The 25,861-nt window shown below is 41.9% G+C and overlaps 1 protein-coding gene across 2 annotated transcripts in view; it reads left to right on the top strand.

The window, feature by feature from the left end:
• The first annotated feature begins 4,123 nt into the window (after positions 1–4,123).
• LOC115142816 (plexin-B1-like) overlaps positions 4,124–25,861 on the top strand; it is a 115,308-nt gene continuing 93,570 nt past the window's right edge. For both annotated transcript variants that reach the window (XM_065001645.1, XM_029682579.2), the window contains exon 1: positions 4,124–4,584. The gene's annotated coding sequence lies outside the window, so the exon portion shown is untranslated. The remainder of the gene's footprint in view (positions 4,585–25,861) is intronic.

The raw sequence follows: 25,861 nt of genomic DNA, 5'->3' as shown, positions 1-25,861 counted from the left end.
TGCACATTCTTCCATTGCAAAACTACCATTCCAGTGTTTTACTTGCTATATTGTATTTACTTTGCCACCATGGCCTTTTTTGCCTTTACCTCCCTTCTCACCTAATTTGCTCACATTGTATATAGACTTGTTTTTTTTACTGTATTATTGACTGTATGTTTGTTTTACTCCATGTGTAACTCTGTGTCGTTGTATGTGTCGAACTGCTTTGCTTTATCTTGGCCAGGTCGCAATTGTAAATGAGAACTTGTTCTCAACTTGCTTACCTGGTTAAATAAAGGTGAAATAAATCATGGTGTTCGCACATTTTGTTTGTGCATGCTGCCACCTACTGTGGGGAATGTAAGCTCGATCACGTTACATTTTGTGACACAAAAAATAAAAAGGGAAAGGGGAAAGGAGCAAATTGCACCACTAGCAAACCCTACACCTACTGAGCCTTTGCAATGTATTCACACCCCTTGACATTTTCCACATTTTGTTGTGTTACAGCCTGAATTTAAAATGGATTAAATTGAGATGTTTTGTCACTGAGCTACACACAATACCCCATAATGTAAAATTGGAATAATGTTTTTAGACATTTTTACAAATGAATTACAAATGAAAAGCTGAAAATGTCTTGATTCAATAAGTATTGAACCCCTTTGTTATGGCAAGCCTAAATATTGCTTAATTAACAAGTCGCCTGGACTCACTCTGTGTGCAATAATATGTTAAACATGAGTTTTGATCGACTACCTCATCTCTATACCCCACACATACAATTATCGGTAAGGTCCCTCAGTTGAGCAGTGAATTTCAAACACAGATTCAACCAAAAAGACCAGGAAAGTATTCCAATGCCTTGCAAAGAAGGGAAACTTTAGGTAGATGGATCAAATCAATTTAAAAAGCAGACATTGAATATCCCTTTGAGCATGGTGAAGTTATTAATTACACTTTGGATGGTGTGATAGGAGAAAACTGAAGATGGATCAACAACATCGTGGTTACTCCGCAATACTAACCTAACAGACAGAGTGAAGAGAAGGAAGCCTGTACAGAATAAAAATATTTCAAAACCTGTTTGCAACAAGGCACTAAAGTAATTCTGCCAAATATGTGTCAAAACAATAAACGTTTTGTCCTGCATACAAAGTGTTATATTTGGGGCAAATACAATACAACACATTACAGAGTACCACTCTCGATGTTTTAAAGCATAGTGGTGGCTGCATCGCGTTATGGGTATGTCTGTAATCGTTAGGGACTGGGGAGTTTTTCAGGATAAAAAATAAACAAAATCCTAGACGGAAAAAAAAACTGGTTCAGTCTGCTTTCCACCAGATTTAATTTTCAATGCATTTGCAAACATGACTAAAACATGTTTTCATTTTGTCATTATGGGGTATTGTGTGTAGATGGGTGAGATTTGTATTTATTTAATCAGACTGTAACACAACAAAATGTAGAATAAATCAAGGGATATGAATACAAGCAAATCTGATTTAAAATACAGATAGAAATACACCTTATGGAACAGCAGGGACTGTGAAGAGACAGACACACAGGCACATGCATACGCACATGATAACATACACACTATACACACACGTACACATGGATTTTGTGTTGTAGATAATGTATGTATCCAGGCTGTATCACAACCGGCCGTGATTGGGAGTCCCATAGGGCGGTGCACAATTGGCCCAGCGTCATCCGGGTTTGGCCGGTGTTGTAAATGCGGATTTGTTCTTCACTGAATTGCCTAGTTAAATTTTAAAAAAGGTAGTAGTAGAGTAGTACCCTGAGGGCACACACTTAATGTGATGTGAAATCTGTTGTGAAATGTATTGTAATGTTTTTAAAACTGTATCACTGCCTTAATTTTGCTGGACCCCAGTAAGAGTAACTTCTGCTTTGTGCAGCAACTAACGGGGATCCACAATAAATACAAATATAAATACAAAATTAGCACCATTGGGGAAAGTGGTGAAGGGATGCTCTGGTGTGCTCAGGCAGCACTACATCCCTTTTCCCGCTACACTGAATGAGCTAATTAAAGCGCACCTACTCTTTTGATAAAATGTGTGTCTGTTGTGAAAATGTGGGAATATGTGGCCAAGAAAATATTTCTGGCTGGTCTCAAGTAATGTAAAACAGTTGGGAGGGGAGACTTTTGAAACGGGATTGAGGGAAGTAGAGCAAATATTTTGAATGAGCATTACCTTATAGCCTAGCTTTCAGTCTCATGCAGCTATTTACTTACTTTTGTAGTCTTGCACAGAATATCAGTCCTGTGTTCAGTACGTTGTTACGTTGAATGGAATTGGTGAAAACGGAGAGGGGTTGGGGAAGCTGTCAGCATGGCCACTGCCGTTTGAATACGTCACTCAATGCTTCAAGCCACACCTTGCTACACCCACCAAATGGGAGCAAACGTACCTCAAAGTCTGTTCAAGAAAGTTCTGAGTAATGCTTCGAACACACCGACAGTGTCATTGCATTTTGGTACACCAGAATTACATGAATTTCCAATGAAACGCTGCGTTTGCCTTGCAGCATTGCGTTGCAGAGACAGTTGCAGTGCGTTCGGTGTGGTGCATATGTTGGATTTATCTAACACGTGTCAAACTGTATAGTAGACGGCTTGACAGAAATGGTAGTAGAAGGTGAATGTTGAACTTTTGTTGCATACATATCCAGATGATGCTGCATACTATTTTGTGCAATAATGCTGTCGGTGTGATCGAAGCGTTAGAGACAGGTTGGAATGTTTGAATGAAATACGGGACATGTATATAAAAAATATTTAAAAAATAGTGGTGTTTGAATTTGTTGATAAAATGTGGGACATGATTGTTTGGTTGCGGGACGTGGGACAAACGGACAAAATGCAGGACTGTCCCGCACAAGCTGGGACATGTGGTCCCCCTACCTCTGTTCTACGCTGACCCTGGCAACCTCAACCTGTCTCTCTCGCACAGACACTTCTGATCCCCAGCAACATGGGCACCCCCACAATTCACACATTTTTTCCCACCAATACTACACATTCCTTTGTCCCATGCCCTCCTGCATATTTCTCACAGCTCGCAATCTCCCTTCTAAACACTGCTGCAACAAAGCCTGGTCTTATTGACTAGACATAACGTAGGATATGTAAATCCGGGATATTGAAATGAGTATGATATGTTACATTTGGTATGGTTACATAACACAGGTTACTTAAGGCAAAAACAAAAGGATGGTGGTTGAGTGGGCGTATTTATTATATATTCTTTTATTTACCTTTATTTAACTAGGCAAGTCAGTTAACCCTTTAACCCTAACCCCTAGCGTAGCTAAAGTTAGCCAGTTAGCTAACATTAGCCACAACAAATTGGAATTTGTCACATATCATACATACGTTTGTAAATTTGGAGCATAACGTGCCTTTTGCAAATTCCTAACATACTGTATATTTAGCAAATTCGTAACAGTCACAAATTAATGCATACCATACATATCATGGCAAATGGAGTAGCTCGGATTTAAGTACAGAATAATATGAAATGCTCTGAGACCAGGTTGTGCAACATGACCATAAACACTGCATCTGAAACACCTTAGTGGGTTCCTGCAAAAACAACTGCTATGTGGATGAGGCTAAAGCGGATCTGAATCAGCCGCTAATCTGTTGCCCCTTTAAAGGGGCAATCTGCTGATACTACAATTTAATTTTTGCACTAAACATGAATTGTACATACCCATTGATTCTTGAAGAATAACTTAAAAATGCCTGATGGGCTTCGTTCAAATGTCCTACCCCATCCCATCAGACCCACAAATATAAGCTTTTGTAAACAATGTAGGCTAATGGTAAACAAACACTGTATAGCCTCAAATCATGGTGAAATGCCAATGTTGATCTGTTGGATGGTCAGTCCTTGCATCCATACTGTAGCTCTGTCAATTAATTTGAGAGCGGTTACATTTCTCCAGCTCCATCCCTGAGCTGTTTACTAAATCAGTGGCGGGGTGTCGTTTTTGTTGTTGTTGAATTGCAGACTGCCCCGTTAAGAGAACGAAGTTGGTTGGCCAGGAGGGGTCCGCCAGTCACCAGGGCATTTCAAGCAGTCGATGTGACCAAGCCCCTTTAAAACATTACGCATATCGGGGGCTGGTTTATCTAGGGCTGTCGTGAGGTAATCTATCCATTCTCGCCGGGCAGGCCGACATGTGGTAATCGTAGAAAGCGCACAGTGCAATATGAGAAAAAAGCAATAACAATAAGAGCGCGCACGAGTTGCTTTTAAACCGGGAAATGTACATGGAACATTGCAGACTTTACTAAAGCTAAAGATTGTTTGATCTCGTGAAACAACCTTAAACCAGCAGAAAACTAATACTAACCAAACGCAAGTTTGAACGACAATGGAATTTGGGTTCTCCTGACCCCTGGGAACCGTTGTGATTTGCCTGGATTTAAAAGCACAAGTTGCTGACAAATTGGATAAACTTGCCCCCAATTCGGCCAGCCGACGGTACTGAACTCACTTTCCTTGTATCCAGAACGAAACGGCGGGTCGTGGAATTAAACCTGATTTATAAGAATTGAAGGTGAGTGAAGGAGGTCTAAGCTTACTGTTACTGCGAAAACCTACTTTTGATGCTTGCAAAACCATGTTTCTCAGAAATGTCGTCAATAGTTCCTGCAAAATGGGTTTATCCCCTAAATACGCGGAGTCTAGTGCAAGTTGCATGCTGATTGTGGCCAATATTATTATTTAATTAAAACGTGTTTTATTGGCACGAGAAATATGTTCACATTGTCAAAACAAGTGAAATAAACCAGCAAAAGTTAGAATAAACACATTTAACATCAACCAAAAAAACATTTAGAAATTAACAGTAATCATTGCACTCAAACGTTTAAAAAATATATACATTTCAAGGGTTTTATCAATGTGAAAATAGTTGGTAGTACGAATAGTGGGGTACTTCTATCTTAACGTTGGAAGCCGATACCAATAGTTTCTGTATGGAATCCAGTTTTGCCATGTAAAATGAGTCCTAGTTTTGAATGTGTAAATTAACTTATGTAATACGGAGGCAACTATCACTATTACCCACCCATGTATTTTGATTAGGCTATCTGGGGTGATACACTTGACCACACTGTAGGTTGGCTTTCCAAAACCACATCGGGAGTCTGTGCAAGGGCGAAATTGTGATTTTAGATATTGGTGGGGACCAACAGTAGACTGGTTGTCCTGGGGTCCTTCCATTGAGGTTTTTTGGGACATTTAAAAATATATTTCCTGCAACTTTGCACAGTTCGACAACTTATTATGCCTCTCTTGAGGGGTAATTTGGAAACAGTGGAAGGATAAGTAGAATTTTATTGGGATAACTTTTTTACTAATAAAGGAAAACTGCTAACTTCCTGCATTTCACCACATTTTGCCATGGGGCAGGGAGACCAATGTGCAGTTTTATAATGCTATTCTACACATTTATTCATGAATCTCAGAGAAAATGTTGTAGTTTTACAACTAATTACCTGCAATGCTACACTTTGTCATGGGGCAAAGAGAAAAATGTTTTTCTAGCTCATCTCATGCTATTCTTCACATTTTGCCATGAGGATGAGAACATTTCAGTTTAAAGCTAATTTCCTGCTACTCTTCACATTTTGCCATTAAGCTGAGAGAACATGTTTTAAAGTAACTGTCCAGTGAAAATCTCACTTTTAAAAGTTAATATTCTGTTAACTCATACCCAAATAATTTGGACTCATTATATACTTATATTTGTGGCCAAAGCATCATTTGGAGGGGCAAAAACACTTCAAAAAGCACATCTGTTTTTGCATCTCAAACAGAACTTTAAAAAGAAATGCTTGTGATTTCCTCACAGGGGTTGATGTCATCCTCCTAAGGAGGAGGAGCTGGCCAATCAGCAGTCTACTCTTATTAATATTTTGAATGACCGGTATACGCCCACACCATTCTGTTGTTGGGGAACGCTCACGCTGTTCCAACACAGAGAAGTAGCTTTTTAGCATACTTAATCACCATTTTTTTGGTAAGGAAAACAATTTCACTCCTGTTGTAATTAATAATGGGTCATATTTCATATAAATTTGGAAACATTGGACAATTAATTACATTAAAGTTCGACCCTGGGCAAAAATACATTTTAAACTGTATAACTGATTAATGCAACATCATACCAGGTAATTTAATGATTACATTTTTTAAAATTATTAATAAGATATTTGGCTAAAGAAGTGACATTTGTTACCGATCTCTACAGCTTCCACCCAAAACAAATCCTGTGAAATGACTTCAACACATCCTGGAGGAGTTATGTTTAGCTTAACGAACTAGCTACGTCAGCAGCATTAATGACACATTGATGAACCATCAAATGCACAGCCAATTTCTGTTTAAAAATTGAGAAAGAGGAGTTGAACCGTTTTTCATGCCCAAAGTCGACCGTTAAAGTGAATTTCTTGCAACTCAACACATTTTTCCCTGCTGGTTAGCACATTTTTGGAGATGCAGTAGTATAGTAAATGGAAGGTTTTTTCCAACGTCACTGCTCTTTAGCAGTAGTTCATTGAACCACAGCAGGTGGTGGGTCATTGGAGTGGGACTGCTTGTTCTGTTTTTAAAGCCCATTTTATTTATTTTTAAAATTCCATGGTATCCAATTGGTAGTTACAGTCTTGTCCCATCGCTGCAACTCCCGTATGGACTCGGGAGAGGCGAAGGTCAAGAGCCGTACGTCCTCTGAAACACGACCCAGCCAAGCCTCACTGCTTCTTGACACAATCCCCACTTATCCCGGAAGCCAGCCGCACCAATGTGTCGGAGGAAACACTGGCGACCGTGTCGGCATGCATGTGCCTGGCTGCCGCAGGAGTCACTATAGGGCGATGGGGAAAGGGCATCCCTGCCTGCCAAACCCTCCCCTAACCCGGGAGGGTTTGCAGTGCCTTAGACCAATGCACCACTCGGGAGGCCCTGTTTTTACAGGCCGTTTTGTCTCTCTCCGGCAGGCGTCGTTGCTTTACGTTGCATTCTTTACATTACTTTTCCAGTGGTATTTTGTGTATTGCAAATACTTTAATATCAATATCTGGTTTCTATGTCCTATGTTGAAGATGCACATTATGAAATCCTCTTTCCAGCGATCGCAAGAATAGACTACATGCCTCTTCAGTTCTTTGACGAATTGATCCCTAACAAATTCACATGTTTGATCTGTTCCACTGTTTGCGCCCCAGTTCGTGTCTTGACAGATGCAGTTCTGTGGAAGCTGTCACAAGCTGAGCTACGGTCATACACCCCCTCTCTCTCCACACACACACAATCCACTCAATAGCAGCGGCCCGCCCATTTATAGCGTTATTCTTTTAAAAAAAATACATTTTATGTTGTTGATAATTCATGGATTATGTTTAAAATGCTTCTAAAAGTTAGGTAATTGTGTACATTATCCTGTTTCAAAAAAATATTGTTCAAAGCAAACTGTTCAGTTATTTACTACTCTGCTCCTCAGTGACGGTCAGGCAGCTCCGCCTCCGTGGGCGCATCTACCAATGCGAACATTGCTTCGATTGCTTTGCAGGCTATTAGGGGGAAATACCCCAATGAAGTTGCAGGATTTCGTAGCATAAATTATAATAGCACAAAGTAAATGGACCATCCTGGGGCGCTCAAATGTGCGTTGAGGACAGAGGGATACACTAGCTAGAACCTTCTCATCGCGAATCTGGTAGGATTAAAAAAATCATGGCCAATTGTTTCCCGTCATGTTGTTCACCAGGTTCTACTGTAGATGACAGGGCGACATGTTGTGAGGACTAAAACAGCATACAACTGGGTGTATCACAAAGCATGATCAAATTAATTGGCCAACTACAGTAATTTTGAGAAAGTTTGGTTGATTTTATTTTGTTGGGCAAATTGAACCAGTTATCTACCTTTTTTGATGAGCAGCTAACTAGCTGATAGCTTGCTGGCTAGTTCGCTCCCATGCCAATTTCAAGTGTAAACTAATATTTGATTAACTCAGACAAATGAAGTTATTTCAGAATAAAAGTTAACGGGCTAGCACATCATACTTTGTGACAAACGCAACCTGACAAACGATTTTCTACCACTTAATTTTTATTTCTAAATGTGTCTGTGTGTATTGATATTCAGCTATCCAACAGTGTCATCCATGGCGGACAGAAGAGCCTTCAGTGAGAGTGACTGCCTCGGTGGCCACAGACTGCCTCTGAGTTGTACCATTCCTCAAATGATAGCCAACTGCTCTTCTCATAGCCGCCCTTATAATTTAAGTGACAGATTAAGTTATCGCAACATCATAATCGCAGAAACCACATGGAATATCCCATCCTGATGCTGATTGCCCATTTGATTTGCTTCGTAGTTTGTCAGACCTGGCATCTAATAACTGGGTCATTCCTCGTTGTTTTAGTTATTGAACTTTTCCTGAATAGTTTTTGGCAGTGGCTGCCCCCCAAAAATCCTTTAGCCATGGCATATCGGATTTCCAGAAAATCCGGAACCGCATTCACTCGTTTTTTTCTTTACACTCATCCGCAGATTGTCATTTTTGTGTGTGCTTTTTTTTGTCTTAGGCTGCACGGCATACACAGCTGTCATTTTTGGGTACTAACGGTAAGGCCTAAACTCCCTTGATAGGCTACAAAGACTAGATAAGTATTTGGCACAATCAGTTTCTCTATAAAGCATCACTTCTTTTGTTTTGGGTAGATGATTAAAAGGTTTTGAGATGTTTATGGCTGTATTTCGGCAGCATGGAGATCAGAAGACTAACAGAGCATTGTCTTATGGACGGCTAAATTTGTCTGCAGTCATAAATAAACAAATAGGAAGTTACCTTTTCAAACAGAGGAGAGAAAGCTGCCAATTATGTCCCTTGGCTGTGGAATCTCAAATAAACATGGTTCAAGCTGGCCACTGTTGTAGGAGGTTGCTGAACAGCACTGCTGTTCTCGATTGTGACTAATTGGGACAGATTTTTACCGAGTGTGTAACAGTCACAAAGAAAAGCAGTTACCAAGGCTCAAATATGTGGCAAGTTTTCAGACGTGGTAGCCGGCAGGCACAATTTTGCACTTCTACCTGGACAGAGTTGGACAAGACAGATCTGTCTTGACTTGTAAAATGACCCTTGGCTCCATGTATAAATGGTACCATTGTGTTCACTGTGTGACCTTTTTGAGATTTGACCTGTCATTACCTGAGCCAGAAATGCAATTTTGGAAGGGTGCTAGATGAGTTGGGCAGTGACGTTACCAGTATAGCAATATTGGTCATTTTAAAAACCTGCTGAATGTCAAATATTGTGTGCTATAGCTTGGAAAAGAAATCAATGTGACTGGATGACAACATGATGATTGTTTCCAACATTAGGGCTGTTTTCCTAAAGAAGTTAAATCCGCCTTGTGTTTTGTTTCCTTCCCACGATATGTATCGCAATACTGGTATCGTCCCGGCACTACAGACGAGGGCTGAGGAATAGGATTTTCTCCCATTTGAACCTTATTCCCTAGATTTTACGGGGAATTGTAGTTGAAATTACAATATAAATTCCATGACTGTTGATTATGTCCATATTATTCCATTGCAATTTAGTCCCTCACCAGTTTGGCTTGCTACTCAAAGAAATTGTACGTTAATGCCCTTACAACTGCTATCTCCATAACCCCACTCCCATATTCTGAATAGATTCAATATGGGTGGTGATGTATAGGCTACTGAGGCTGGATTAATTTGAGATTAAACCACAGTGGTATAATATGCATGACTGACTACACTAATTGCCTCGAGTTGAGTTAAAAGGGAATCCATACTTAACAGAAAGTTAGTGAAAGAGAGGGCTCCAGTGATAATGACCCAATTGGGCAGAGCACTCCTCACCTCTCTGCCAGTAAATGGTGTTTGTGTCACCTCAGACACCCTGTAACTGTTAGTGTCAAAGTCTGAAGGGGGATGGGTGTTGGCCATTCTTGTTCTCTGTGGCTGGCAGCTGTACGGGCTAGCATGGACATGTCGTGTCAACACCTTTCATCAGTCCTACTCCCTCAAACTTTTTATCCATTTTATTTAACTAGGCAAGTCAATTTAAGAACAAATTCTTATTTACAATGACGGCCAAGCCCTAACCCGGATGACGCTGGGCCAATTGTCCACCGCCCTATGGGACTTCCAATCACGGCTGATTGTGATACAGCCTGGAATCGAACCAGGGTCTGTAGTGACTCCTCTAGCACTGAGATGCAGTGCCTTATACCGCTGCACCACCCAATCAAACTAGTGAGCCTCAGTCCTTCAGTCAGTCTGTCTGTCCTTTTGTCAAGTCGTCCCCAGCAAAGGCAAGTAGGCGGGCGGATGCTGTCTGAGCGGCTAGACACTTTCGTGATTGGTCTTGTTTAGCTTTCATCGTGACATTTATCCTGCCAGCCTGGTGATTAACAGGTGGGGAGATGTCAAGGACGGGGAGATTTGATAAACTGTGACTGGGTGGCGATGGCTGTAGATCATCAGTGGTGGTGTTGATTAAATTATGTCTTGCAGCAGCACACTCAGTCAGACCAGAGGTGTCACCACAAAGTGCCATATCCTGTCATGATACATCGGCGCACACTCGCAGCCCTGAAGAGTTAGAACGGCTTTGGGCTACCAGAATAGGCCCATGTTGATAACCCTAACCCTGCAATGAGGGAAAGACTGCCACCACTTGCAACGAGCTGGCAGGATGGTCACCTACTGACTGGTTTTGGAGGATAATTGCTCTGGTGTGTTTCCCCTCTTAGATATGGTAAAGCCCCTTATCCATCCAAGACTGGAGGGCAATTCCAAGGTAACGGAATTACGCTGAGACTCCGATTTTAACATTTAAAATGTATACCAGTTTAACAAACAAAATAACTCTATGCACAAGGACTACCTTCGACTATTTTCACTGAAAATTTTACAAAAACACATTTACGGGAAGAACTGTGCAGATCCAAAGTTTGGATAACATAATACAACTGAGGGAGATATTACCGTAATTCTGTAACTTTGTATCTGCAGTTATTCCAGTAAATGTAACTTTATAAATTGTTCAAAGTAGTCGTCGTATGCTTTGTTAAACTTTGAAATCAATGGCTATTTGGCATAAATTTTAAAGTGAGAAAAATGGAGTCTCGGCGTAATTCCTTTATTGTGGAATTGCCCTGGAGCAAATCTGTTTAACGTGGATGGAAGTACGTTTTGGGAAGGATGGCCAGCCTTGCATGATATGTGAAGGCTACACTTGTTTTAAAGTGGTCTTACCCCTCAACAATCATGGCCAGATTAAATACTCTATTTTAATTATATCAGTGGGCATTAACTCAGTAACCTTATCAGAATGGTCTGGTCTTTTAATGGGCTTTGCAAGCCAACAGACGCAAACAGATTAAGAAGAATATACCGGTGGCAAAAAGCGCAATCCCCCTAAAAGAGGGGGGTCGGGTGGGTTTCAGAATCAGATACCCAGTGCCACACTGACTATTTAAACCATTTGAGGTCTTTGGATCTGGCTAGATGGCGGCTATCTGACAAATATATCTCTAGATATCAATCAAAGGCTGCATTTTTTTTGTTTGTTGTTGTAGCAAATAAGGTTCTGAGAATGACGGAAGACAACGGGCTTCCCGCTCTATTACATCACAGTGAACATATTATTGTATGTAATGTGCGTAGAAACAAAATAAATAAAATGGTTGTTCCCGTTAAACACTTGCCCCCCCTTCCCCCAAACACATGTAATAATAGGACTATATTATACTGAAGATAAAATATGTCATATTATACAGAGCCATTTACTTTTTTCGTATTCTTAATTTTTATTTATTTAATTTCATTTTTTTTTGTGTTTTTTTTTTAGGGGAATTTTACCCCTTTTTCTCCCCAATTTTGTGGTATCCAATTGTTTTAGTAGCTACTATCTTGTCTTGTCGCTACAACTCCCGTACGGGCTCGGGAGAGACGAAGGTTGAAAGTCATGTGTCCTCCGATACACAACCCAACCAAGCCGCACTGCTTCTTAACACAGCGCGCATCCAACCCGGAAGCCAGCCGCACCAATGTGTCGGAGGAAACACCGTGCAACCTTGGTTAGCGCGCACTGCACCCGGCCTGCCACAGGAGTCGCTGGTGCGCGATGAGACAAGGACATCCCTACCAGCCAAGCCCACCCTAACCCGGACGACGCTGGGCCTCCCGGTTACGACCGGGAGCCTGGGCGCAAACCCAGAGTCTCTGATGGCACAGCTGGCGCTGCAGTACAGTGCCCTTAACCACTGAGCCACCCGGGAGGCCCTTATTTCTTATTGTTGTCATGAACTGCAAATATGCATTTCATTGGACTCTGTATACCATGTGTATCCCGTACGACTAATAAAACTTGAAACTTGATCTAAGCTTAATCTTAATTCCCATCTTTATTCATTATTTGGCTGCGGTTCAGGCCATAGAAACAGTGCAAGGGTGCCAAGTTCTTATTTTTTCATAGTTTTATTTTGCTGTTACTTCTTATTAAGGTGTCCGCATGCTTCCCAGCCAATACTGTTCAGAAGAGTTCTTGCATATATCAAGACAACGTATTTGTTTGTTTTGGACTTCGGTCACACTACTTTTTCTTTTTTTTGTGGGAGGAAAGCTGAAGTTCGGAGCCGAAGTTTACGCCCCCTCGTCAGTGATTGGTCAAGAGTAGGGATTATTCAATATAGTTGTCATTCAACGAGAGACAACCTGTAATTATGCAACTATTTTTTGGGGGGGGTGAGAAACTGCACCAAACATTTTAGTTGGACGTAAAATCGCGTGACTAAGATCCTCGGCAAAAACATTAACATTTTATAGATGAATTCGGACTATTTTGAGGAAGTGTGTACTGGCTACGGTGTCTCAAAACAGACAAACAACACTTGATTTTCAAGCGAAGGTCTTTTAATTAAGGGGGTATGCGAGCGGACTGTTTCGGCTAGACGCAAGCCGAATTGAAGCATGCTTACGCCTTTAGTCAGTTAATTTAAACAAATTGACCCACAAGGGTGAACACTGTTCAAGAGGCCCAACTTAACATGTTACCCACACCCTCCAGACATGCCCTTGATTCTAATCAGTAGCCTAACCCCATGGATGTATGTTGAAATGTCTGTAATTTTTTTTTAGATAACTTGACTTTAGTCTTAACTCTCATAGGGTTTAATTAGACTGGAAAGCCTGTTCATTATTCAAATATGTAAATAGAGACCTAGATCGTATGCAAACTATGAAAACTACGCCCAGTGCAGTATCGGCATTCCTTTGAAGCACAACTGAAGTGCCCTGACGGAGTGTGAATTATTAACTCCGAAGGGCACCCTGTGTGCTTCCACCGAATGCAGCTTATGAGTATAAATGGTATATGCGTGTGAGCTCCCTCATGAATGGAGTTGGTGTGTGTCTCCTGAATCCATGTTAAAATTCAGTGACACAAGCATTGTCTTTCTCCTGTTTAGCACATGGTAGGGAAGAGGCAAAGTGTAAAGCCGTTCCTGGGTTGTTGTTTTTGTTTGCGTGGGGTGTTGTTGCTCTCTCTCGCTCCTTCTCGTCATCTCTTTTATTTATTTTTTATTTTTTTTGCATTGCTCTTTCTCTTCCTACTGAATGTGTCAATTTCCCATATCGATATTTTGCTATCTCACTCTCTTCCACACTCTCACAAGTTCAAGCAGCCCCTTAGAGAATGAAGCCCTTGTGGTGAGATGGTATAGAATGACATGGCTGAGGAGGTTTCTGTCAAAGCCTCGGATGATTATGAGAAGATAAGACCCCCACCTGAGGCAGGTGAAGAGGGAGAACTGGAGACAGGGAACAAACACACAAGCACAACTAATCGGCATCTGTCTTGCTCACTCGTGCAGAGCAAAGGGCATTCCTTTGGAGGCAACGTGTAGAACGGTACATGATCTGCAGTTTGTCGGGCTGTAGTCAAAATAATGTTGACGTGCTCACAAAAGGTGTGCGGGTGTTGTGTTTGTGTGCATATTTTATGCAGGCCATATGTGTGTTTGCATGTTTTCAGAAGTCCGTGTCCTCGTGGAATGATGTGTGTGTTAGCACTGTGGGTCTGTCTGTTGTTCTCTGTATGTTGTCAGCAGCATGAGTTTGGATCCATGCACATGTGTGTACTTGTGTAGATGTGTACATGTGCCTACAGGTATGTGCATGTGTGGAGTTTATTGCTGTGCTTAGCCTTTGCAGTCCCAGTACTTCTCTGAAAGGGTGGCCTGGTCTCTCTCTACTCTTTCTCTCTCTCTCTGTACTGGCTCCTTTTGTTTCTTTTGTTGGCTAAGGTTGAGAAGGCCAGCCAACAAGAGGGAGAACTGGGGCGGAGGGAAGGGGTGGGTGGTGGGGGGTGTGGTACATGTCTGGATGCGGTAGGATGGGGGAGGGATGTGGAAGAGAAGGGAGGATTTGTGTTGCTTTGCTCTGAACTGTCTGTCTGTGGGAGAACAGCTGGTGTTGACTGGCTGCAGACTTTAGTCCTTCGCCGAGGGATAGGTAGGTGAGTGGGTGTGGTAGAGGGGGAGTGTCCACCATCTGGAACCGGACCCAAAACTAGGGCAGAACTTCTCCAGAAGTCTGAACTTTGAAACTTGCAAAGTTCTGAGTTTTTAGTTTTCTTCGGCATCTGTGCACCTTACGATAAGTATTTTGTGGTTGTGGTAATTTTGATATTAGTGTGGGATTTATTTTCTTGTTGACTGGTTCTAGTTTTTGCCAAAGCTAGATAGCTAGCTGGCTATTCACTTGGATATTATGGATATTAAACTGCTCTTGAAATAGAATATCATCTCAATAACATCAGGGGTCTTTCTGTGGCTTTTGACTCCCAGAAAACAATACACAGGGCATCTGTTATGGTGACATTCGCCAGGTTTTTGTGTTCCTGTGCGGTTTTGGCAGGCCGATAGGCAGGCGGTGTTAGCAATACCGATGCTTCTGGCTGTTGCTAAGTAGGAACTATGGAGTCCTTGGAAAATGGGGAGCACTCGGTTTCCCCAGAAACACCCTTTTTTTTCTTAAGACTACTGCCAAAGCTGGGGCAATCACCCTTAAACCCGGGGGGGGGGGGATGCGCTCTATCCTGGGAAAGGGGGGTTGTCATGGACAGGGAAGGACCAATGTTGGACTGGACTGTTAAAAGTTTTATACTTTGATGGCGGAAAGATGGATGAGGGGAGGGTGTGTGGGATTTCTTTCGCTGGTCCCAATTTGACCTATTCTGAAATTGACTTGAGGTTCTCTATCTTAATTTGTTCGATCTATTGCGATTTGGTCAGGCTAAAGCTTTCTTTTCTCTCCCTATGTTTAACGTAACTAACTAACAAACAAGGCTAGGCTTATTGAACTATGAACATGGCAGCAGAAGAAGCAACATTTTAACTTGGACTGTCTTTAAAAATAATATGCATGAGAATTAATTACATGGATTCTGGTCTCTACTATAGGCATACTGGATTTTGAGTTCCGTGTGTGTGGTTGTGTGTGCTGAACACAGGGCTGACATGTGCTGTGATGATTGGGTGCCAGGGGCAGGACATTATTTTTTACAGCCTGTATGTGGCTCCCTCCATCACCATGACACTTCATGCTAATTCACACTTCTAAACGGTCAAAGGTGAAAGGTTGAGTGTCATCCCTCTAAAGACATGTTACTTTGCTGACAGGGGCTTTCCTCCTGACTGGATTTTTTTTTCAACACATCAAGAGTTAAATACAAAGCTCCAGTTAATACATTGAAGTGTGTGCGTGTACCCCGTCCCCCAGAGAGCAAGGTGTTTTCTAGCAACCGCTTGCCACTTGTTGCCAAGCTAGGACATACACTGTTAATAAGGGAACGGTCTCTGACTGTTAGGACATGGCCTCTTTTTAGTTTGGGGGGCACTGCATTCTCTACTCTGGGGTGGGGGGGCTGGCACAACTACTACTATTATAACGATGTAACCGACAGTTATGGATGAAGACTGTCATGAAAAGAACCATCATAACTTTAAAAAAACAACAACTGAAAAACAGTTGGTTGGGCAGGCTAGGCTGGGCAACGTGATGAAACAAGTAATTGGGGAATTGAAACCAGGTGAGAAAGACAAAACAAATGGAAAATGAAAGGTGGATCTGTGATGGCTAGAAGACCGGTGACGTCGAACGCCGTCCGAAGAGGGAGAGGGACCGACTTCGGCGGAAGTCGTGACAACTACCTAATCTCTGTACCCCACACATAGTTATCTGTAACGTCCCTCAGTCAAGCAGTGAATTTCAAACACATATTCAACCAGAAAGACTAGGGAAGTATTCCAATGCTTAGCAAAGAAGGACACCGATTGGTAGAAGGGTAAAAAGAAAAGTAGACATTGAATATCACTTTGAGCATGGTGAAGTTATTAATTACATTTTGGATGGTGTATCAATATACATTTTGCTTCTGAAGCTAAGCAGGGTTGGTCCTGGTCAGTTCCTGGATGGGAGATCAGATGCTGCTGGAAGTGGTGTTGGAGGGCCAGTAGGAGGCACTCTTTCCTCTGGTCTAAAAAAAAATATCCCAATGCCCCAGGGCAGTGATTGGGGACACTGCCCTGTGTAGGGTGCCGTCTTTCGGATGGGACGTTAAATGGGTGTCCTGACTCTCTGAGGTATTAACTTATCGTAAGAGTAGGGGTGTTAACCCCGGTATCCTGGCTAAATTACCAATCTGGCCCTCAAACCATCACGGTCACCTAATAATCCCCAGTTTACAATCTTTCAAATGACTGCTCGACTTATTTGACTTGAGTGCTTGATCCACACAGCAGACATTGTGGGCTAGGTTAGGAATGCTGTGTGGCACATGTAGCGCAAAATTTTACATGGCGTCACTACGTCATGTACCTACGTTTATATAGGTATGCACATCTGTTTTGCAATTCTGCGTTAAACTAGAAATCGTCCGATACCGATGTTGCCATTTTTTAGCTAATATCGTCCGATTTCCGATATATCGTGCATCCCTAATGTGAACCCATTTTGCAGCTGATAATGACATGCAACACCAATGCAGCCATAGGCCTACAGCAGGGGTTCCCAACTACAGTTGTTGAGTACCCACAACGGCACACATTTTTGTTGTAGCTCTAGACAAACATGATTCAAACTCATTGAGTGCCTGATGATTAGTTGACAAGTTGAATCAGGTGTGTTTGTCCGGGCTACAATAAATATGTGTACTGTTGAGGGTACTTGTGGGTTGGGAACCACTGGCTTACAGTATGATGTCATTTGCCTTATGGGCATATGCATTGCACCCTTTGCATTTGAAGAAGAGACTAGCTTAACTCCCACATTTGCATATTGTTGAGCTATATGTTCTCAATTTTAAAATGATACCAGTAGACAATGTATATGAGGCTAATTATACAAGATTTTGTACATTTTATTTTTTTATTTCATTTAACTAGGCAAGTCAGTTAAGAATAAATTGTTATTTATAATGACGGCCTAGCAAAAGGCCTCCTACGGGGGCTGGGATTTAAAAATAAATTAAAATATAGGGCAAAACACTGATCACCACAAGACAAGACAACACTACAAAAAGAGAGACCTAAGACAAGAGCGTGGCGGCAGCACGACATTGTAGCAGCACAAAATAGGGTACAAACATGGTGCATGCCTTGTGCTGACATTAAATCGTCTAAAGAAAATCCAACCCTTGTAATCTAGGTTGTGAAATGTCTGGAAGCAGGATCCTATGGGATCATTAGCTTAAAATATACACATAACTACTACCACCAAGTTCAATGCCAGATACTTTTCTCCCAAAATGTCTGAGTGGAACTTGGAGGTGCTACTGTGTTCATGAAGATGATTTGCCTAAGACTACCACAACAATTGCATTGTTTAAATGGTTAAATAAATGAAAGTTAGGCTATAAGAAATACATTTTATTCAAAGGGACCAGGCAAAGCAGAGATTACACAAAGTACTTAGAATTACAACAATATAGCATATTATTGAAGTACAGTATGTTTACAATAGACTTTTACATGTTGCAAATTACAATTTATACATACATACATACATACATACATACATGGTTTAAGGGGGCACTTTAGTCATGACAAGGTGCACTTTACTCAAGTGTCACAACAGAATCCTTCAGATTGACCAAAGCACAGCATATGACAACCATCTTGTATTACTGAGGGATGTCTCCTTTTCATATCTGGAAAAGGACAAAGTAGTAAAGGAGAAACTGATGCTGCACCAGCATTGCTCAGCTTCACAGTGGGAATCCAGTCGACATGGGTGTCTTGATAGAAGTCAGCTGGTGAACCTACAGTACATAAACAAATGAAAGGCACACCTGATGTTAGAACATCACTTCTTCAGGTCTCCTATACCATCAGGGCTCTTGTTTGGTTGTGTTAAATTCCTTCAGGTGTTTTAGTGTCATAAAGATGAAATCTATTGTTGGGCTGGAACCACCAATAGTCAACACAGCAGGTTGTCCTATCCCATTGAGGCCTTTGTCCTATGCTCTAATGTCCATATATTTTCCCTCTTCTTATGAATAAAGTTCTCAACAAATGATCATTGGGTCAGTACCACTGGAGTTTTAGACAGTTTAGCTGGACTGGATGTCATATTGTACAATTTGTGTCACCCTTTTTCATGGTTATGGCTAGAAGGGATCCCGTTTTGGTGAAATTTAACATCAGATTTTACTTTTTGTAGCAGGTCAGGAGAATTTTAGATTAAGGTTTCGAACTTTTGAAGTTAATTTTACAATTGGATCCCTTTTAGCCATGACCTATTTTCATAGGCCTAGATTACATGGTTGCATTCAAGATGAGGTAGATTTTAGTGATCTGTTATCAGTGTAAGCAGAGATGGCCTATTCATATTAAAACGATTCTGATGTCTCCAGTCGTGTAAATGTAGTAGAATTTCATGGAATGATTATCAAAGGCCACATTTTTTGATGAGTAAAGGAAAGAAACGTCTCTGATATAGCCTATGCCTCTACACGCTCATTAATAGCCAAAATTACTATCTAATCTACTCGTCACATTAGGAATAGTTGACTTGCATTATTCTGCAAATGCAATGATAGATGCAAGCGATCCTCTGTTATAAAGGTGCATTTTATGGTGAAAAATTTCCTTCGCCCAAACTTGAAACCCGCATACTGCCTATGTAAGAGACAGACTACAAGCTAACTATGAGCATATCTAGCTAACTAACGTGGGTTAACTTGCAGTCTTGTTAACACTTGGTTAGCATAACAGCTAAACTAATCTCGAAATCTATCAGACTTACCAGTGGGTTCAGGTCTTGACAGGCAAAAAGGTTTCTAAGCTTTCTGACAGTTGAGTTTTATAATTGCGGGTAATCTATAAAAGAATAAACCAGGGATTTATCTTTCGTGCCTTGTTAGAGCAGTCAAATACTGCACAGAAATGGACTTTGGTGATGGATCAACTAGTTTGAGGCACTGTTATCATGCAGTTTGGGGTAGCCACTCAGCTGTTGTTGTCGAAAGACTTGATGCGATGGTCTTCCAACATGGCCGCCACGAGGCGCTGTGCGTCAACTGGCAACCCTCTATGGGTACACTAGGCTGACAGTCGTACCATTAAGCCATCATTGACTTGAATTCCAGCACATGCAGTCAGGAGGAGAAAATGTGTGTAATAAATATATTTATGTTGCTATTCAAACAGTTATTACAGTGACTGCGGTCATTTGCCTGGCCAATTACCATCATCCAAAATTCCATGACTGTCAGAGCCGTAAGAGAGAGAATATTAAGGCTTTTACGTTACTATAGTTGTAAAATAAAGGATTTAGTGTTTTTAAAATATGGTATGCAACATTGTTTCTCAATGTATTTGAAAAGCTTTCAAGGTTTCTCTGGTAGGCAAACAAATTAACTATAGGCCTATTTTATTTATTTAACCTTGATTTAACTAGGCAAGTCAGTTAAGAACAAATTCTTATTTACCATGACAGCCTACCGGGGAACAGTGGGTTAACTCCCTTGTTCAGGGGTAGAACAACATTTTCTTACCTTGTCAGCTCAGGGATTCGATCCAGCAACCTTTCGGTTACTGACCCCAACACTCTAACCACTAGGGTACTTGAGGCCTAGAGCTGACAATATTTGTAGAGTGACAATGAGTCCTTCATCTCTTGTGATTGCTTTGGATTAGGGAACATTTCACCTGTATCACACTGTATCATGTCTATGGAAACTTGTGTCCCACTCCCTTTTAAACCACACCATAATCTAAGCCTGGCCTATATCTGATACCTCTGGAGATGTCATCACGTGTGTATTGTAGTGACAGATCTTTGTCAAACATTTCTCTCAATTTGAAAACAAACGTGTGTTCATAACCCTCAATCGTCAAGGGCCTCTTGCGTATACGCTGAACTGTGTGTGTGTGTTGTTAGCTAACTTGGCATGCATGGCTAACAGCAGACTACGGCCCTGTATGTCCACGACACCACAGCAGAACCTGCAGGCTGCTTCATAAATAACTCTCTCTATATGTTGTTAATGGAGGGCTTAAGGCTTTTTCTGCTTACTGAGAACACGGTAAGCGTTTCCAACCGCCTGCTCCACCCCGATGGCCTGATCTAGGAGGGGTGAACTAGGCCTCTGTTTCTACATTAATTTTTGGGGGAATTTAACTAGGCAAGTCTATTTTAAGAACAAATTCTTATTTTACATTGAGGTCCCAAACCCTCCCCTAACCCGGACGACGCTGGGCCAATTGTGCACCACCCTATGGGACTCCCGATCACGGCTGGTTGTGAGTGGTCTGTAGTGACGCCTCTAGCACTGAGATGCAGTGCCTTAGACAGCTGCGCCACTTTGGAGTCAAAATGACCTGGGGGGGTGGGCTCCAGGTTGGAGGAGGCAAACCCCCCCCCCCCCCAGTGGTTTTGTGTGTCAAAGTGTGTGTGTGTGTGGGTTGCTTTTTTTTATTGGACTGCACACAACACTCTAATTCTACTGTACGATAGTAAAACAATATCGACTATGGTTCACACAACCGCTTAAACTAAATCGCCACGCGTTAAATGGATGTGAAGGGCGTAAAATGCAGTCAGTTGCTCGAGTTCTAAATTGGTCAGAACAAGTTAATTTACTGTCTGCTACACTAAAGTGTTAGATACATCAATTTAGGCCTACTGCCTGACATGGCAAGTAGCCTACTATCCTTGAACTTGCCTACCTTATCTCCCTTGTCCCGAGTACTAACCCTCCTGTCTCTATCCCCCTTTTATCTTCTCTTCCTCATATTCCGTTTGTTTTTCTCTATTGTACTCTATTCTTGAGTCAGGGCATTGGCATAGAATAGCTTGAGGTGTCTGTGCTTGCTGGGCCAACCTGTGGGAAGCTACTGATAAGTCAGTGGCTTTGTTGTTGTGTGGTGGCTTGGCTGTCTCCTCAGCCCCCTCCTCAGTTCTATTGGCAGATAGCTGCCATTGCTCAGCTGGAGACAATCTCAGGCAGCGGCCAATAACATTCCTTCCATAAAAACGTCAACAGGCCAGGCATTTCCAAGGCCAGAAGGTATTCACAGATCCCGTCGACAAAACTGACCTCCCTGGGGAAGATGGGTACGGCGTATTTATAAAAAAAAAAAAAAAAAAATGTAGAACACACTTTATTTTAATGTAAGTGTTTTGTGTTCTTTAGCAAAGGGTTTGAATTGGAAGGTTCAAGGTGTGGCATTGTTTCCAGTGGACCAGCTCAACTTGACAGAATGAAGGGGGAGGGACTCCACTGTTTTCACTTTTCTTAGGTGGACCACTTGCAAATAGTCACGGTTCGTCACCCAGCCACCACTGTCTTGCCATGTTGGTTATGTTTTGGTACAATGACTGATGGCTGGAAAGCGTTTGTAAACCATGACAAAGTGTGTAAACCATGACAAAGTGTGTTATCTTCGTTAGTGTGATACGTTTATCGTTTGTGCCATAGCTTCCCAACTAATGAAAACAAAACTCTTACACAAGCACTAGGGGACCAAATCCTATTAAAATGCTCATCGCTGCATGATTTATGCACAAATGTGAGTTTCTCTTACACGTTAAACTACGGTCCTAAGTTACTTACTGTAGGTGTTCCTGAGAGTAGGTGGCGCTCTCTGGGACCCAGTCAGTATGACTTCAGAGTTACTTCTCTGGTCTAAACTGTGTATCAGATGGATGCATTCTGAGAATGTGTCATAATTGGATTTGGTCATGTTCACAGGGAAACATGGTTTATTTGTAGTTTTACTTTACTTACATGCCAGAGTTACTATGCTAGCAGAAAGAGTGAATTTAATTATTTCCTACAAGAAAATCCAACTCGCCCTGAAGCTTTCGTTTCTATGAAGGTTGAATTCTTTATTCCCTGTATTATATATGCCTAGAAGGGGACACACACACGCACAGCACAGTACATTGGATCAGAATCGGATGTGTGCAGCACAGCTGGCCTAATGAGATCCGGCTGGAGGGAATTCTGGTAGCAGAGAGACTGTATCAGGACCCGCAGACGTCACACACGCTCATACTTAAACCACGCACACACTCACTTGTCTCGCAAAATCAGTGTTTTAATAGACAATGTTTTGGTCTATGACATTCTTTGACGTGTTCCACGTGTCTGCATATGTGTGTCATATAATATATATCACCAAAAAAAGAAACGTCCTCTCACTGTCAACTGCGTTTATTTTCAGCAAACTTAACGCGTAAATATTTGTATGAACATAACAAGATTCATCAACTGAGACACAAACTTAACAAGTTCCACAGACTAATGTGACTAATAGAAATGGAATAATGTGTCCCTGAACAAAGGGGGGGTCAAAATCAAAAGTAACAGTCAGTATCTGGTGTGGCCACCAGCTGCGTTAAGTACTGCAGTGCATCTCCTCCTCATGGGCTGCACCAGATGTGCCAGTTCTTGCTGTAAGATGTTACCTCACTCTTCCACCAAGTTCCCAGACATTTATGTGGCGAATGACCCTAGCCCTCACCCTCCGATCCAACAGGTCCCAGACTTGCTCAATGGGATTGAGATCCGGTCTCTTCACTGGCCATGGTAGAACACTGACATTCCTGTCTTGCAGGAAATCACACATAGAACGAGCAGTATGGTTGGTGGCATTGTCATGCTGGAGGGATGAGTCTGCAGGAAGGGTACCACATGAGGGAGGAGGGTGGCGTCCCTGTAACGCACAACGTTGAGATTGCCTGCAATGACAATAAGCTCATTCCGATGATGCTGTGACACACCGCCCCAGACCATGACGGACCCTCCACCTCCAAATCGATCCCGCTCCAGAGTACAGGCCTCGATGTAATGCTCATTCCTTCGACGATAAACGCGAATCCGACCATCACCGCCAGTGAGACAAAACCGCAACTTGTCAGTGAAGAGCACATTTTGCCAGTCCTGTCTGGTCCAACGACGGTGGGTTTGTGCCCATAAGTGACGTTGTTTCCGCTGGTGTCTGGTGAGGACCTGCCTTACAACAGGCCTACAAGCCATCAGTCCAGCCTCTCTCAGCCTATTGCGGATAGTCTGAGAACTGATGGAGGAATTGTGCGTTCCTGGGGTAACTCGGGCAGTTGTTGCAATTCTGTACCTGTCTCGGATGTACCGATCCTGTGCAGGTGGTGTTGAACGTGGTCTACCACTGCAAGGACGATCAGCTGTCCGTCCCGTCTCCCTGTAGCGCAGTCTTAGACGTCTCACAGTACGGACATTGCAATTTATTGCCCTGGCCACATCTGCAGTCCATGCAGATGAGCAGGGACCCTGGGCATCTTTCTTTTGGTGTTTTTCAGAGTCAGTAGAAAGGCCTCTTTAGTGTCCTAAGTTTTCATAACTGTGACCTTAATTGCCTACCGTCTGTAAGCTGTTAGTGTCTTAACGACCGTTCCACAGGTGCATGTTCATTAAGCATGGGAAACAGTGTTTAAACCCTTTACAATGAAGATCTGTGAAGTTATTTGGATTTTTCGAATTATCTTTTGAAAGACAGGGTCCTGAAAAAGGGACATTTCTTTTTTTGCTGAGTGTGTGTGTGTGTGTGTTTTCCTATGCAACTATACAGGGTGAGTGGAAAACATAAGAACAAGAAAGAACCCATGCCTATTCTTCCGTTATGTTTTCTTTTTTTACTGTCCAAGCACATTGACAGTTTGGGCCGAGCACATTCCACATATTTAGGGGCTAAACCAAAAAGCAGTGAGTTGCGCACACAAGCACACAGCTCTCCGGGGACAGCGATACAATGTGGGCTGGTTAGTTATTGCTGAACTTATCAACAAGACAGAACGCTTCCACATTTGCATTTTATTGAATCTTCACTTGAACAATGAATGTTCTGAGAAGGCCTCATTGGTGATATTGTATTTACCATTGATGTGGGCTTTGTTGTTGACTTTGTTGGTAAAAAGAAAATAGGCCTGCAATTGTTTAAAACATTTTTTTTATAACTGAAGGTGAAGACTCAACAGTTGTCAATTATCAATGCATATCAACTGTAACCAATAATTGAAGTGATATTTGGTCGATGACCCTGAAACTCCCCCATTTTAAGTTTCAACAGTCAATCCACTTCCTATAGACTACGTTCAACAAATTGTTTTGAGAGTCCCAGAACCTGTAAACTTGTAAAGTGGCAGTTCCACTGGATGTCATAAGGTGAACGCACCAATTTGTAAGTCGCTCTGGATAAGAGCGTCTGCTAAATGACTTAAATGTAAATGTAACCGCATGTCCTAGATGGCAGAAGTCCATCGACAGTCCGTAACTCATTTGAGACTTGTTACTACTAGTCTCACTGACTTGAGCGATGGCTGTTTTGATTTCTCTTCTGGCTCATAATGGAAAAATTGCTTATCTTAACCCCAAGCTTGAGGAAATGTTTTTCATCAGATCAACTGCACCCTCTCATCAAAATGTATTTCATAAATCCTATTTATCGACCTACTTGGTGGATACTGTTGCTGCTAGAAACAGTCACTGGGTCAGACAGACTTTGTCATAGCAGTTCTTCAAATGATTACGATTTGACTTGAAAAGGAGCCTATTGCAGCATTTTATGGATGCAGAAATGACCAATCATCTCAAATGCTGGAGCTCAATCTTCCCATGGATCTCCTCTGTTTATGTTTGTTAAATCAAGTGGAAATGTCCTTTTTCAATTTAACTTTGATTAACTCGCTGATCTTGGCCCTATGAGATCCTTGGCCTACTTGTTTGTGCCAATCTGTTAGTTCGTATTGAGACAAAAGGTTTGGAAAAGGGAATAGCTTTGCCAGTGTAGGATAACTCTGTGGTAGAGAAATGAGCGCAGCGAAAAATATGAAGAGGCAATTTCTTGTATTTCTTGGCCCATAAAAGTAAGGTTGTGTTGAATGAGTTGCTTACTGACGAGTCAAGCTTGCTTCCTTCCTCGGGATCTCTGGTCAAACCAAGCTGGCCAGTGTGAAAAATGATTTAAAAAATAACTATGACGCAAAGTAACATTCTTCTCAAAGTCAGGAAGTGCCAGGAAAAACCTATCGCTCCCAAATCCATAGGACATTTATCTCACTCTTAATTCTGAGGAGATTTTGCCACTTTAACCGACTCTGCTTGTTTAGAGTAAGACGTTCCTCTTCCCCCAGTCATCATTACTATTTTGACGTACTAGTCACTAGATTGTCATGCTAGAAAGACCAAACTAAACTTGCAATATCGTCAGAACTGATTCACCCTATTTTGCGGAGAAGAAGTG

The sequence above is a fragment of the Oncorhynchus nerka genome, linkage group LG15 (genome assembly GCF_034236695.1).
Source record: "Oncorhynchus nerka isolate Pitt River linkage group LG15, Oner_Uvic_2.0, whole genome shotgun sequence".
NCBI lineage: Eukaryota > Metazoa > Chordata > Actinopteri > Salmoniformes > Salmonidae > Oncorhynchus > Oncorhynchus nerka.
The sequence above is the reverse complement of the archived record's forward strand: the minus strand, read 5'-3'. Positions and strand labels throughout refer to the sequence as shown.